Source organism: Natator depressus, chromosome 2, assembly GCF_965152275.1.
Source record: "Natator depressus isolate rNatDep1 chromosome 2, rNatDep2.hap1, whole genome shotgun sequence".
Classification (NCBI taxonomy): domain Eukaryota; kingdom Metazoa; phylum Chordata; order Testudines; family Cheloniidae; genus Natator; species Natator depressus.
Window position 1 is genome coordinate 162,958,287 of NC_134235.1, and position 14,060 is coordinate 162,972,346.

General features: G+C 39.9%; 1 protein-coding gene across 5 annotated transcripts in view; it reads right to left on the minus strand.

Moving 5' to 3' along the window:
• VWC2 (von Willebrand factor C domain containing 2) overlaps positions 1–14,060 on the minus strand; it is a 113,024-nt gene that overhangs the window by 14,245 nt on the left and 84,719 nt on the right. The window lies entirely within an intron of this gene.

The window sequence follows — 14,060 nt, forward strand, 5'->3', positions numbered from 1 at the left end:
CCAGGAAATTGAGCTGTGTGGTCATCCAGGTGCAATCCCCAGCCCAGAGGCATCTGTAACAAGTGTTTTTGTGAATGGTGTGGGAACAAGGGAAATCCTCTACACAAATAGCGTCCTTCTGCACCCACCAGGTGAGCAATGTCAGGACACCATGAGGAAATGAGACTTTTGTCCAGGGAGTCTGCTAGGAGCATAGACCTCCCTCAGCCAAATCTGGAGACCGTAAAGGTGGAGCCTGCCAAAGGGGGTGCATACAGTGACATGGTTTAGGAGGATCGGATTGTCATCTGAGGACTGAGTTGAAGGACTCTCATTGTGAGGCATGTGTCCTGCAGTAAGTAGGCCTTGGCTGCAATTAAGTATTGATTGGCTCCAATAAATTATATAGTTGTTGGTGTTAAAGTGGACTTTCTTGGATTTACCTGAAGTCCCAAGGAGTGACTCAGGTTAAGTAAGGATGTGACTGCTAAGTGCACCTCCTGATGCGATTGTCCCATGAGCAGGCAGTCATATAGGTATGCAAATACAGGGTTGTGTTGATGGTGCAGGTGCACTGCTTTCACAGCTGTGAAATCTATAGAAAGTGTTGGGGCCATCAGAAGGCCCAACATGTGCATTTTGTATTAGAAGTGCTCTAAATCCACTGTAAAATGCAGGAATCTTCTGGGTGGATGTCTATATGAGAATAGGTGTCCTTCAAGTCAAGAGCCAGAAACCAGTTGCTTTTGTTCAAGGAGGGGATTATAGCCACCAGGGTAATCATCCTCTAACTTGAGTGGCAGATGAAGACGTTCAACTGCCTGAGGTCCAGGATGTGTCTCCAGCCCCCTTTCTTTTTCCAGAGTAAAACCCTTCTCCCTATGATGAGGGGGTACAGGCTCTATAACCTCTAGCTAGATTAGGGAGTACAGCTCTTGTCTGAGAATCCTCTTGTGAGTGGGGTTCATGAAGAGGGGCAGACAGTAATTTAATTGTATGGCCAGTTAAAATGTTGCCTAAGACCCATTTGTCCAAAATCATAAGCTGCCACATTGAAAGGAAATGGGCCAGGTGGTCATCAAAATAGTGGGGGAGACTAAATGCGCAAGGACTGGTTGACTTCTCTTGTGTACCATCAAAATGATGTCTTGGAAAGCGTGGAGGGGGATAGCAGTGAAAACCAAAAAGATAAAATGAAACCAAAGTATAATATTATGCTACCTTGGTAGTTGAGTAAGATATAAATCAATGTAAATAGTTTTACAGTCTATCTATGTAAAACACTGGGGAGCCCTCATCCAGAGTGCTGTATCCAGGTTTAGTCAATAATTATTGCTTGGTAGGCATTATGCAATTAAAAAACCAAGAATGATATCCCATATCAGCCACCGTTTAACCTCTTTTTAGATCCAATATACTTTTTTTTTTTTAAAAAACACAGTCCTAGTGTTATCTTCCAATTAAGGCTGCGTGTCTGTCACAGAAGTCACAGATTCTGTGACCTCTGCAGCCCCCGGTGCTGGCTCAGGCAGCCCCCAGGCCAGCAACAGCAGTTTGGGTGTGTGGGAGGGGGCTCAGGGCTGGGGTGCGTGGCAGTGCTTACCTGCGGGGAGCTCCCTGGCTCCCACCGGCATGTCCATGCAGTTCCTAGGCAGAGAGGCCAGCGCTCTGCTCACACCTGCCCCCACAGCTCCCATTGGCTGAGGTTCCCTAGGAGCTATAGGGACATGCTGGTCAGAGCTGGGTAGGGAGCCTGGTAGCCCTGCCAATCCTACCCCTCACCCCCTGGAACAGCAGAGGTCCCAGGCTGCGCACCGCCACCAGCCCCCCCCCCCCCCCCCAGTACCTCTGCCCCCCCAGCACCATCCCCCCTTTGTCTTCACCTTGTAAATAATTATCATCTTTGTTTAATTTCAAACGGTACTGGTTTCCATCTTAGCTCAATAGCCCAGTCACTCTTCTTGTATGAGATATCTACACGCACTTCAGACAAGCATATCCAGAATATTCTGCGCATCACATATTTCACAATTGATTTTTTACTCCAGCCATCCATCATTCTGTTCTCTCTCTGCCTTTTGGAGACATGAACTATAACTTTCAATGCTAAAGCCACACAATTATCCATCTCGTGTGGAAAGCGGTCAGTGAGTTTAAGTGCAGCAAGCACATGAGAAGTGTATTCCAGAAGTGAAGTTAATCTGCCTGAGATTTAATTTTAAAATAACATGTGGATTGGGGCAAAAATTGCCCGTCAGAGCATAGCCCTGGGGTTGTTAACAAGAAAAATGAAGTGCTTTATTAAAAAAATCTCAGGATGATTAACTTCTTTGTGGCTGACCACTGGCTGCTTTTTAAAACTAAATTCCCTTTAGTTTCCATTTGTTTGTGCCTTCCCCCCTAAAAAACAACATCTGTTTTCTAAAAAACAGCATCGGTTTTCTGTTATGGGCATAAATGGGGTGAGGTTCAGCCTGCTAACTAAAAAACATAATTTGAGAACATTACTGATATCACTTTTCAATAATAAACTTTAACTACATTCTTTCGAGTGTATTTTCAGCTTTATTTACATGCTAAGAATATATCTTGTATAAACAGATTGCCTCTTTATTGGAATAACAGGTATGACCTTTAGAGCTAATCAGGAACTTTTTGACGAAATGTTTTAGAATTGGAAAATGCCCATCCAAAACTTTTCATGGAAACAATCTGTTTCGATGGAAATTTACTGGGGATGGTTTCTTGGATCCAAGGTGGAATTTCTAGTCAAAAATCAAACAGCACGTGCACAAGAGAGACCCATCTCAGAATAGGCAGTTGCCTGGTGGTTTGGGCAATCACCTGGGGCATGGGAGACCCAGATTCAAGTCCCTGCTCCTAGTTAGGCAAAATTTAAAGATCTGATGCTGCAAATACTTATGTGTGTGCTTAACTTCACACACTGTGAATAGTCCCAGGATCAGGGTCTAACCATGTTAAACCATTCTTCTACATTTTTCTCATTAATGTAAAAAATGAAGACATCCACTTAATACTTATCTCCTTGAAAACCTGCTCCTAATGCCAGCATGCAGCAGATGTCATCTCTAAGGCTATGTCTACAGTGCAAGCGAGAGATGTGATTTCCCTGTTCCTGCAGTTGCTTTCATTTAGTTAGCAAGAGTATAAAAAGCAGTGTAGCTGTGGTAGCATAGGTACATACCTACCCATTTCAGGCAGGTTTCAGCCATGCTTCCTCTGCCACTCAGGGATACTGGAGCGGTGTGTATGCTGAGAGCCATTGAACCAAAAATTGTAAACCCTATATGTGATAAAACCACTTCAAGCTACTGTGGCTACACTGCTATTTATACCTGTGTTAACTTAATGAGAGCAAGCACACACATGTATACACCAGCAGAGGAGCTCACGAAAGCTTATGCTCAAATAAATTGGTTAGTCTCTAAGGTGCCACAAGTACTCCTTTTCTTTCAGCAGGGGAATCACACTCCTAGCTTGCAGTGTAAACACAGTAATAATTTTACTTAGGCTGTTTTGCCTGTGTTACAGATACCCACCCAGGTAATGAGTAGCCCTAATCTGGACAGTGTTTATCTGTATTGTTCAATAGGCAAGGCAAGAGTCACTGGATTACACAGGATAGATTTATTTCTCTCATCAGCAGCAGGCTTAATCAATTAAAGATAATGTGGTAACAGTTAAATAGTTTTACTGATCTACTAGATTAAACCTATTGGTCCCAAAAGAACTATTTACACCCACAATCAGATACATGGTAAATGCAAAATATAAAGAAACTTTGAAAACAATGACGGAATTCTAACTCCCTCTCATTTCCGCTCTCTCCAGTCCCAGAAAATTCAGAAACAAAGGAGAGAAATCAGCAGTTGGGTAGAGGAGATATTTGGAGGCAGGGAGCCAGAGGATGGAAGGATGATTTGAGGCAAAGAAAGAAATAATAGTTTGGGGGAGTTATAAAAAGAGTGAGAAGCAAGAGTAGCCAGGACACAAGCAATGGGGGAAATGAAGCAGCAGAGGCAGGCAGGGCTGTGGGTAAAATGGCCCAAGGGCATTAGCAACAGGGACTGTGGGGGGCATTTGGACTGTATTTATTCTGTTTAGTAGGAATGGCTGGTGGGCTGAATAATCGCTAGAAGGTCAGGCTGCTTTGGGGTGAGGAGGAGGAAATCTGGCTTTGTAAAACTCAAAGGGTTGAAGTGCTCCATGAATGCTACAACCCCTCTAATCTTGCTGAAGTTGCAAGTTGGAGCCACAGGGGTAAAACAGATGAGGATCTATAGTAGTATAAGGAAATCTCTTGCATTTCAGAAATTGTTGCGCAGCTCCCTTGTCTTCAGTGTTACCATCTAACATTAAACTTTCCTTGAATGTCAATCCAAGTGGAGGCCAATAGTTTGAGTCCACCTAATAATATTTCACTTTCTTCTTTTACAGTTGTTTAAGAAACAAGGTAGGGGAGGTAGTATCTTCTGTTGGACCAACTTCTGTTAGTGAAAGGGACAAACTGTTAAGTTCCCTAGAGCTCTTCTTCAGACTGTTATAAGCACATACTTGAAGCTCTTCTCTGTGTTACATGAGTCTCTGAAGTTGGGAAAGCCAGGGTGAAGAGGTGAGTCTTGTGGCTCTTTCTAAAAGGGCCAGGTTTCTGCATAATTGAATGTTTTGATGAGAGCAAGTTTCACAGGAGAGCTAAAGGAAGAAAATATAGCCAAGATTTCTCCCTCAGTCACTCCCAGCACAACTTTTCATGAGCTAGCAACAAGCCTGGTTTGTACTGTCAGCCTTCAACATTAATATTGAGATATCCCTCTTCAGTATTTTGTTCATATTAACTAGTTCAGCCTTCTATAATGATGCACTGCCACATTCCTCTCCCCCTAGAGAGGTCAGAGTGCTTAGAGAGAGATCCAGCCCAGGCTCATGGTTTTGTGTGAACCAGAGTCCCACAAGCTTAGCAGCTGGGAATATGGCTCCTGTGGGCTTCTTTCTCCTTGAGGTAGAGTGGAGTAGATGGGATGTCTTGAAAATGACTGACATTTAAAACTTCTTTCCGCCCTGGGATGGAAAGCATACTGGTAGCAGGCACTTCTGTCCTGATTGCTGGTATTTCTGGAAAGGAGCCTTTATGGCCCTAATAATGGAAACCTCAGGAGAAGATAACACAACTCAGGCCTTCTGCTAAAAAATGACACTGCAGCCTAGCTAAGAGCAATGCACCTTCAGCTCCTAGGCACCTTACTGTTGTAGGGAGACTTAGCAACCGGCAAGTACCTCCTTTTCTCCAACACATCAGGCATCTGGAGCAATTACTGAGATATGAAAGCTAGTATTTGTATTTCCTGTAATTTAATTATTATAAACCTGTTCTGAAATATTTCTGTATTATGTTTTTTCTTTGTAAAATTATCTTCAAAGGCAAGTATTATGGAAATGTAAAATTCCAGGAGGGGAGGGGGAAGAGAACAGCTGGTACTTTAATGTTTATCTTCTTAGGCAACACTAGAACTACAGGAAACTAGAAATGACTCTCCAGCCTGATTTTCATAAAACTCAGATTAGTGCACCAGAAAAGAGTAAAAAAAAAGAGGGAAACTGAAAAAAAATAAAAAAGTTCCATTTTACTCTTCTAATTAAATTGTTTCCTTCAAGCGACAATTAAAAGCTCAATTTATGTGTATGATTACATTGCCAGCCACTCCATTTATCTTCATACCATTCTTCTGTTCAACAGTAATAAAAGTGAATTTCTAGACCACTTCCACCAATGATTACCTACTACAAGCAAAAGCAGGCCGAGGCAGTTGTGCCACTGTAAGATCTCTCATGTAGCTGCTCTATGCTGACAGGACAGAGCTCTCCTGTTGACATAGCTACTGCCTCTCATTGGGGGTGGTTTAATTATGTCAGCAGGAGAAGCTCACATGCCAACATAACGCTGTGCAAACTATCACATATGTTGCTCGGGGGGGGTGGGGAAGGGTGTTTTGTCACACCCCTGAGCGACATAAGTTTTGCCAACATAAGTACTAGTGTAGACATAGCCTAAATGAAAAGCAGCAACTATTAATTATTGTGCGGATAGCTTAGATGTCTGTCTCCCATATATTTCTGTAGTACTATCAGTATGGTTCCAATGTGAGAATCACATGCACTGAAGGAATATGGGACTTTTGTTCCAATGGGGAGTAAACTTCCTCTTCTTGGACTCGTTTGTCTTTGCCCAGTGTGATTCATCCCTGTGTCACACTTTCTCACTTAGGATCTGATCATGCTAACATTTACTGCTTACTATTGTGAGTGGTACCAGTAACTTGATACATGTAGGTAGAGCCACTGAAGTCAGTGTATTACTTGCATGCATAAAATTAATCATGAATCAGAATTTTTGGGGTGTGGCTCATCTGGGGCCCAGTAAATAGGGCACTGGCAGGGAAGTCAGGGGACCTGAGTTTGATTCCTATCTCTGACCACTGGACTGTTGTATGACCTAGGGCAAGTCACAATTGCTGTGCCTCTGTTCCCCTCCCAACATTTCTGTCTTGTCTATTTTTGGACTATAAACTCTTCAGGACAGGGATTGTTCCTTACTATTTCTTAGTACAGCACTTTGCATGATGGGGTACAAATCTCAGCTTGGGTCTCTGAGTGCTACAGTAATACAGTTAATAATTATGTCTATGAGCCATCCAGAACTAGGTCCTCGATACTAAATAACAAGGTTGCTGGCTCTAGGGTGACCAGATGTCTCGATTTTATAGGGACAGTCCTGATATTGGGGACTTTTTCTTGTATAGGCTCCTATTAGCCCCCTCCCCCAACCCGATTTTTCACACTTGCTATCTGGTCACCCTAGCTGGCTCAGAAATTTGAGTTAAATCAAACTGTGTGGTGAGAAAAAAGTTAAATATAAATTAATTTTCTCAGAGATATCTATGAAACAAAGGAAACATAAAATCTCTAGATTGGCAGTTTGAAGGATGCAGATCTTTCAGGACATTGACAATAATAAAGCCATACCATACGGTAACATTCACAAATACCAAGGAGTTTCTGCAGCAATTGAAAGGTTGCAAGTATATCTCCATTTGTAGGCAAGCAATAGAAAGATTTCTTTTGTAATTTACTCTTCAACATAGCAATCCAACAAAAGTATTTTATTAAATTTCCATCACAAACATAAAAGAAAAAATAGAAGATTATGCTGGCCTAAATATCTTCTCCAAAAGGCCACTAATTTCAACACTGAAAAGAATATTCTGCCCTGCACTGTTACGTTGGCACAACATAAAATAAAAATACTGCTGAATTGGGGTTAAGCACTTGAAAGAATCAGGTTAAAATTATGCACGTGCATAGGCAGCTTCCTGAATTTAGCGCCTCTATTATCCCCAGAATTCTGTGAAATTACTTATTATGCCCTACCAAATAAGTCATCTCAACTACTATAGGAGGCAGGGAACACCTCTTTGTACCATCCTTCAATCAGCTCTCCATTATCCAGCTATCGCATTTAATAAAGTCATGTTATATCATTTAAATGACCACTTGGGGGATCTCGAACCCTTTTAAATGGTCCCCTTCCCAAAGTCGATTAAAATAATAAAAGATTTTTATCAGATTTGATTAAACTTAAATTTGAAATTATGACAACCTACTTTAAGTCCTAAACTTACCATAACCTATTACAATCATTTAAATCAAATAAAGAATATTCAAGCAGTAGGTGTTTGCTGCCAAAGTTTTAAAGAAAGACCACTGAACAGGAGGGAATCCCTGGCTAAGCATCTGGAACCAGTTTGTGCTGTGTGTTAAACCAGCTTTTGACAACAGTAGCCTCTTCTGCAGGTGCATAAAGAATATTTTCTTCCTTTCAAGTCATTCAACTAATTCAGTTCAATGACAGGAGTTTAAAAAGCATGGAAGCTTGTTTTCCCTCTTCCAATCTATGACCAAAAACTCGGTGCGGGAAGATGAGAGTTACTAGTTCTAAAAATCTTAGAGGACACTATGACTAGAAACAATCAGTTCAATTCACCAACTTCAGATAAGGCTTCCTTTGTTTAATAAATCACTTCATTTTAAAAATGTAAAATATATTTTGAGAAACTTATTTTCTTATATGCTCAGGACATTTAAGATAGTTTATTTAACTAATGAAAAACAGTTCTTAAATGTTAGTTTTGTGAATTAATTCAATTTCCATCAGAATGCAGTTTGACACAACAACAAGTAAAAAAAATTAAGCATCATCTAGTAAATAATAAACATCATTCCCCATTTTCTAACAAAAAAAGTAAAATGAAAAAGAATGTACGTTGAGCTAAATAATTGCTTAAATAAACATATACAGCTATAGAGTATCTTCCTGGTTAGCAAAAAAGTACCACATTTTGAATGAAGGCTATATTTGTTTGTAAATCAACATGTTTTAATGGCTACCAATCAATAAGAATCAACCCTTTAAGAAAATTAAAAAGTACAAATGCGAACAAGATTAAAATTGATGATGCAAATAAAGGTTTTCTGTTCACTAATTTAAATTATTAAAATCAGTGATTTAAATCACTCAGATTTAAAAATCGGTCTACCTTGTCCCCTCCACACCGAGTCTACCTGTTTCTTAAACCATTACTGAAGAGAGAAGCTAGTTTTACATGCTGTCATTTTGAGAAATCCTCACAATTTGGGTGTCACATGATCACAATGCAATCAGTCATATAATCAGAAGGGAATGGATGTAACATCCTAAGTGATATTGCAAGTTCCTGGGTCATAATTATGAGTTTTAGTTCTTTACTTACTTTTTAATACATGTTTTAGGGGAGAGCCACAAAACTAGATCAAACCATTTAACTGATTAAAACAAAAAAAGCCCACACTATTTAGTAGGTTATGTATGATACAGAATCAGCACTGGTCTCTAAGAATCCTGACTCCTTTCCTCCAAAGTTACTGGTAGGCATAGAGATTAAGGCCCCAGTCAAAGCATTTCAGCATGTTCTTATGTTCAATTAGATGAATGGAATTTAAGCAAGCGCTGAAGTGCTTTGCTGAATCAAGGCCTGATTGAGGTTAGAACTCTGTTTAAATTATTTTTCCCCAGAAGAAAAGATGTTCTAAAATTGCTTTGAGAGTTGTATTTTCTCCTCCTGAGGACTGTCTTTATCCAAGGCACCATAGCTAATGGGGTTGATATGGAGTGGAGTTGTGGATGTGTCAAAGGCTGTTGCTAAAAGTACTACTGTAAATAGTAATTAGTGAAAGTGTGTCAAATATTTGCAACAGCAAGTAAGACTTCTATGTTTGGAATCAGATTTATTTTTTTAAAACATTTCATTACAAAAATCTAAAATGACCCCAACTTTATTAGGGAAAAAACTACAACTTATTTCAATTTTATTTTGCTTAAAAAGTCATTTTTACAGTGAAAGGAAGCCCACTGTAAAACCAAAAACTGACCTGTTCTGAACAACAGTAGCTCTGAAGTGTAAAATTCAAAATTCAATTTAAAAACTTTCTAAATACAAATATTAAAAATATATTAAAATCCATTGATATTTATTGTGATTTATTTTATTATTCAATATTCCAGAGCTGATTATATAATGAGAACATTTTCTGTTAATAATGTATGCATTAATTGAAATAAATGCTGTCCACAAATACAACTGCTTTATATTCATAATTGCCAAGTTTTTCAAAAGCACCTAAGAATTTTGGAGGGCTGAAGTTTTGTTTGCTCAACCTGAAACACCTGAAAGGGGTGTGACTATCAAAGTACTCAGCACTGACCATCTGAAAACCAGTCCTCTTTCAGGTGTTTCAGGTTGAGTACCCAAAAATTGAGGCACTAAAAATCACTAGGTACTTTTGGCCAATAATATTTGGCTTATAATATTTGGCAGATATGCCTTGTGGAGCTTGAAAGTTTCATGAATGAGAGCTGTGGGGCGGACAGAGCTTAACACTTATGCCAGTGTAGCCAGGAGAAGTTATAAACTCTGTAAAACCGGACAAGGAATTTTTAATCTGATTGAGTTTAGAGAGACTGAATTTGAATTTTCTGAAAAAATAACTTAACTCTTTTGTCTCACATCAGAAAACTGTCCTGTGCACTGAAGGATGGACCCAAAGTCAATGTGAGAGACTTTCCACTGACTTGAAAGGACTTTGAATCAGGCTCTAAACCTCATTCAGGACTAATGAAGAAACAAATTTAAAATTCCTAGACTATCCTATTTTTGATATAACTTTGCAAAATACATACACTACCCCCCATGAGACTTTTAGAAAGTGAAAAACATTTTCCCCAAAGTCCCATTTCTGAAAAATGCCTTGTCCAATCAACATCAAGATTTCCCCCCCACCCCAGTCCTTCCCCTCAGAAAATCGTACTCTCAGAAATAATATGAGGTGGAAAGGAGCTTTTTCAGAAAGTTGAGTGGGTAGGGTTAAGATCTGGTTTACACTGGAAAATGACTGACTTTACAATCATAACTGTGAAGTCACTATTGCAGTTTCATAAGATGATTTGCTTGAAGTCCTTAATAAAAGGCTTTGAGATCCTCAGCTGGAAAGCACCACAGAAATGCAAATGATTTAATGGGACACATGCTCTGCTTGGTGAAACTAGGTGCTTTGAATGCTAATTCAGAGGGTGCCATCCTCCTTTTAAGCACAAGCATACCACTTATTTTTCAAGATACACAGGGAGGCCTGCTCAGTTCTTTGAGAAAACTATAAATTGTGTAGTCCCTTAGCAAAAAGTGACATTTTTTCTTAAGCACATGGGTAAAGAGGCACTAACCAATTTCTAAAAATGTCTAAATTGTTCCCAATCCAGAATGCCCAGGGAATATTGTTCCCTTATGTCCTCGTAGACTTAATCCTCATATGCAAGTTTTAACCTGCATCAATATTTTATGTCTGATTTCTAACTTGTGAAAAACAGTAATTTATAATGGAAGTCCTGGCAGACCCTTGACTATAAAGGCCACTTTAACACTTGAAAGGAGACTAAAGCATTTAGAAATGGAAGCTTTAGTGGAATGTGTGTGGTTTCTGGTAGACATTTTACACCCTTCTTTGAGGATTTGCGTTGCCACATTCGTTCAATTCTGTTGTATTAAGAACAGTGCTCTAGGTAAAAATGTACCAACAGCAGGACAAAATAATCCAGCTGTAAAGGTAAGATTATCTGAGGGAATCATGTAGCCAAAATAGTATAGCAACTGGTCTTAGAATGCCTTTGACAACAACTACAGCTTAAAAGCAAATGCATCTCTGGCTAATGCTACAGGCACCAGAACTGTCAAAGAAAATTGGGACAAAGTCAAAATACCCTAATCACTGTTAAATAATCACATTGATAAATTTAGATTTCACATTTTAAACACTCCTGGCATGTTGTGTCATTTTCCTTAGGCACGAAGTCTTAGCAAATAAAAGAACTTTACACCTGTCATTATGGGACTCTTTTTAGCTAATTATGTCATATTTATTCATCCTAAACAAAACTGTGTTGACGGGGAGTGATTGAAGGCAGATACTGACTGTCAGAAAGAGGTGAACCCTTCAGATTGGATAAAATGTCAAATCTAGTTGAAGGCAGCTGTAGAAACCTGCCTTTTATCTCTAATAGTTTCCCACATGAGGAGGCTACACTCAATCACTTATTTCTAATAGCTACTCTATTGAAGCTTTTTCTTGAATATGACATTGCTGTTAAACACATTCCAAACATAAGGAGATTTATTAAAAGCCAGAATCTACCCCAAGATCATCAGAAAGTGGAAGACAGTGATTAAGGGACAAGGCTAGAAAGCTCAGGTATGACTGACATCTCATTCTTATCTAAAGATAGGCTACTGCCCCTGGCTGTAGATGAAAATATTCAGATTCTAGAAAATATAAAACAAAAATGGATGTTTCCAGGCATCCTTTCATCCAGACCATTTTGAAACACCAGAAGCAATTTCCTGCATTTTAGAAGATGTACAAATATTTTAGGACTTTTATTTTAATTATAAAGAAAGTAGCTATCTGGAATTCTCTACTAGGGAAGTTTTACAGTATGACAGGTTAGGTTCTGTGACAGCAGTTAGTGCACACTAAGCACTATGAAACCAGGCTTCCAAATGCCCTCACATTTCCCATTTGATGCTGTCAAGGTTCCTTCCCCACTCTGAACTCTAGGGTACAGATGTGGGGACCTGCATGAAAGATCCCCTAAGCTTATTCTTATCAGCTTAGGTTAAAAACTTCCTCAAGGTACAAACTTTGCCTTGTCCTTGAACCCTATGCTGCCACCACCAAGCGTGTTAAACAAAGAACAGGGAAAGAACTTGGAGACGTCTTCCCCCAAAATATCCCCCCAAGCCCTACACCCCCTTTCCTGGGGAAGGCTTGATAAAAATCCTCACCCATTTGTACAGGTGAACACAGACCCAAACCCTTGGATCTTAAGAACAATGAAAAAAACAATCAGGTTCTTAAAAGAAAAATTTTAATTAAAGAAAAGGTAAAAGAATCACCTCTGTAAAATCAGGATAGTAGATACCTTACAGGGTAATCAGATTCAAAACAGAGAATCCCTCTAGGCAAAACCTTAAGTTACAAAAAGACACAAAAACAGGAATATACATTCCATTCAGCACAGCTATTTTACCAGCCATTATACAAAAGAAATCTAACGCATTTCTAGCTAGATTACTTACTAACTTTTTACAGGAGTTCTGAGCTGCATTCCTGATCTGTTCCCGGCAAAAGTATCATACAGACAGACCCTTTGTTCCCCGTCCTCCCCCCAGCTTTGAAAGTACCTTGTCTCCTCATTGGTCATTTTGGTCAGGTGCCAGCGAGGTTATCTTAGCTTCTTAACCCTTTACAGGTGAAAGGGTTTTGCCTCTGGCCAGGAGGGATTTTATAGCACTGTATACAGAAAGGTGGTTACCCTTCCCTTTATATTTATGACACATGCATATAGAAACATTTGGGGCCTAATTTTCAAAGAGGCCTTAGTGTGGCATTCTTCTGTGCACATGGCAATTTGAGAGCACAACAATTTTGTATGTTCTATACAAGCACTGATGACTGAATCTGTTAGCTACCAGTGCAGTTAACTAACCACACAGGTGTCAATGCTTGAAGAGTCGTGGCACTCATGTTGTACTCAAGAATTTGTATGAATGCTTTCTGAAAATCAGGCCCAAAGTGCATAGAAATATTCAGTTTCTTTTCATCACCTTTTTCTCTAATATTTCTTTTCCAGCCTTCCTCCTCCTCCTGTGCTCCCATCTCCACTGTGGAATCTACAGTGTTGGGGATCACAATACAGTAGTGCCCCATCATTGTTAAAATATGGTTTCGTAGACAGGTTTTAAACTGTATTTGATTTGTGCTCTTAAATCATGCTAGAACCCTGTTAAAAATTCAAGGGTACAGCAGTTTGGGAACATGGCTTGGTCCTGTCTACACTGCAAGACCAGATTTTAGAACATCAAGAGGACCTAATTCTCCTCCTGCCGTGGCTTCAACACTTTCTGCACTGGACATTTCTTCCGATCTCGTCTCTGCTGCCTTCCTGCTACAATCACTCTTTTCTCCAGTCTCTCCTTCAATCATCCTGGGCGCACACCCTTGGATTTCTCTTTTCCGAGAGTATTTCCCCTGGTCTCTCTTCATTCTCTTAGTCACTTTCTGCCCTGCCATACAGGATCTCTTCACTGAAATCTCTCCCCTTTGTGATCTCACCCCCTTTTCCTCCCTGCCTCAATGACCCTCCCATTATTCCAACTTAAGCTCACCGCAGCCTGCCCCCTCACAATGCTCAGAAGCCTTCTCTGTCTCTGTACGCAAGTTTCCACTACCTAGATGGTACCTCTTGAACAGCTTCTTTCAGCCTCTTCTCAGTGTGCAGTAAGAGCTGCAAGAGGAGACAAGATGGGTGAGGTAATATCTTTTATTGAAATAACTTCTGTTGGTGGAAGGTACAAGGTTAAGAGCAACACAGAGCTCTTCTTCAGGTCTGGGGAAGGAAGCACTCTTGGAAATCATGT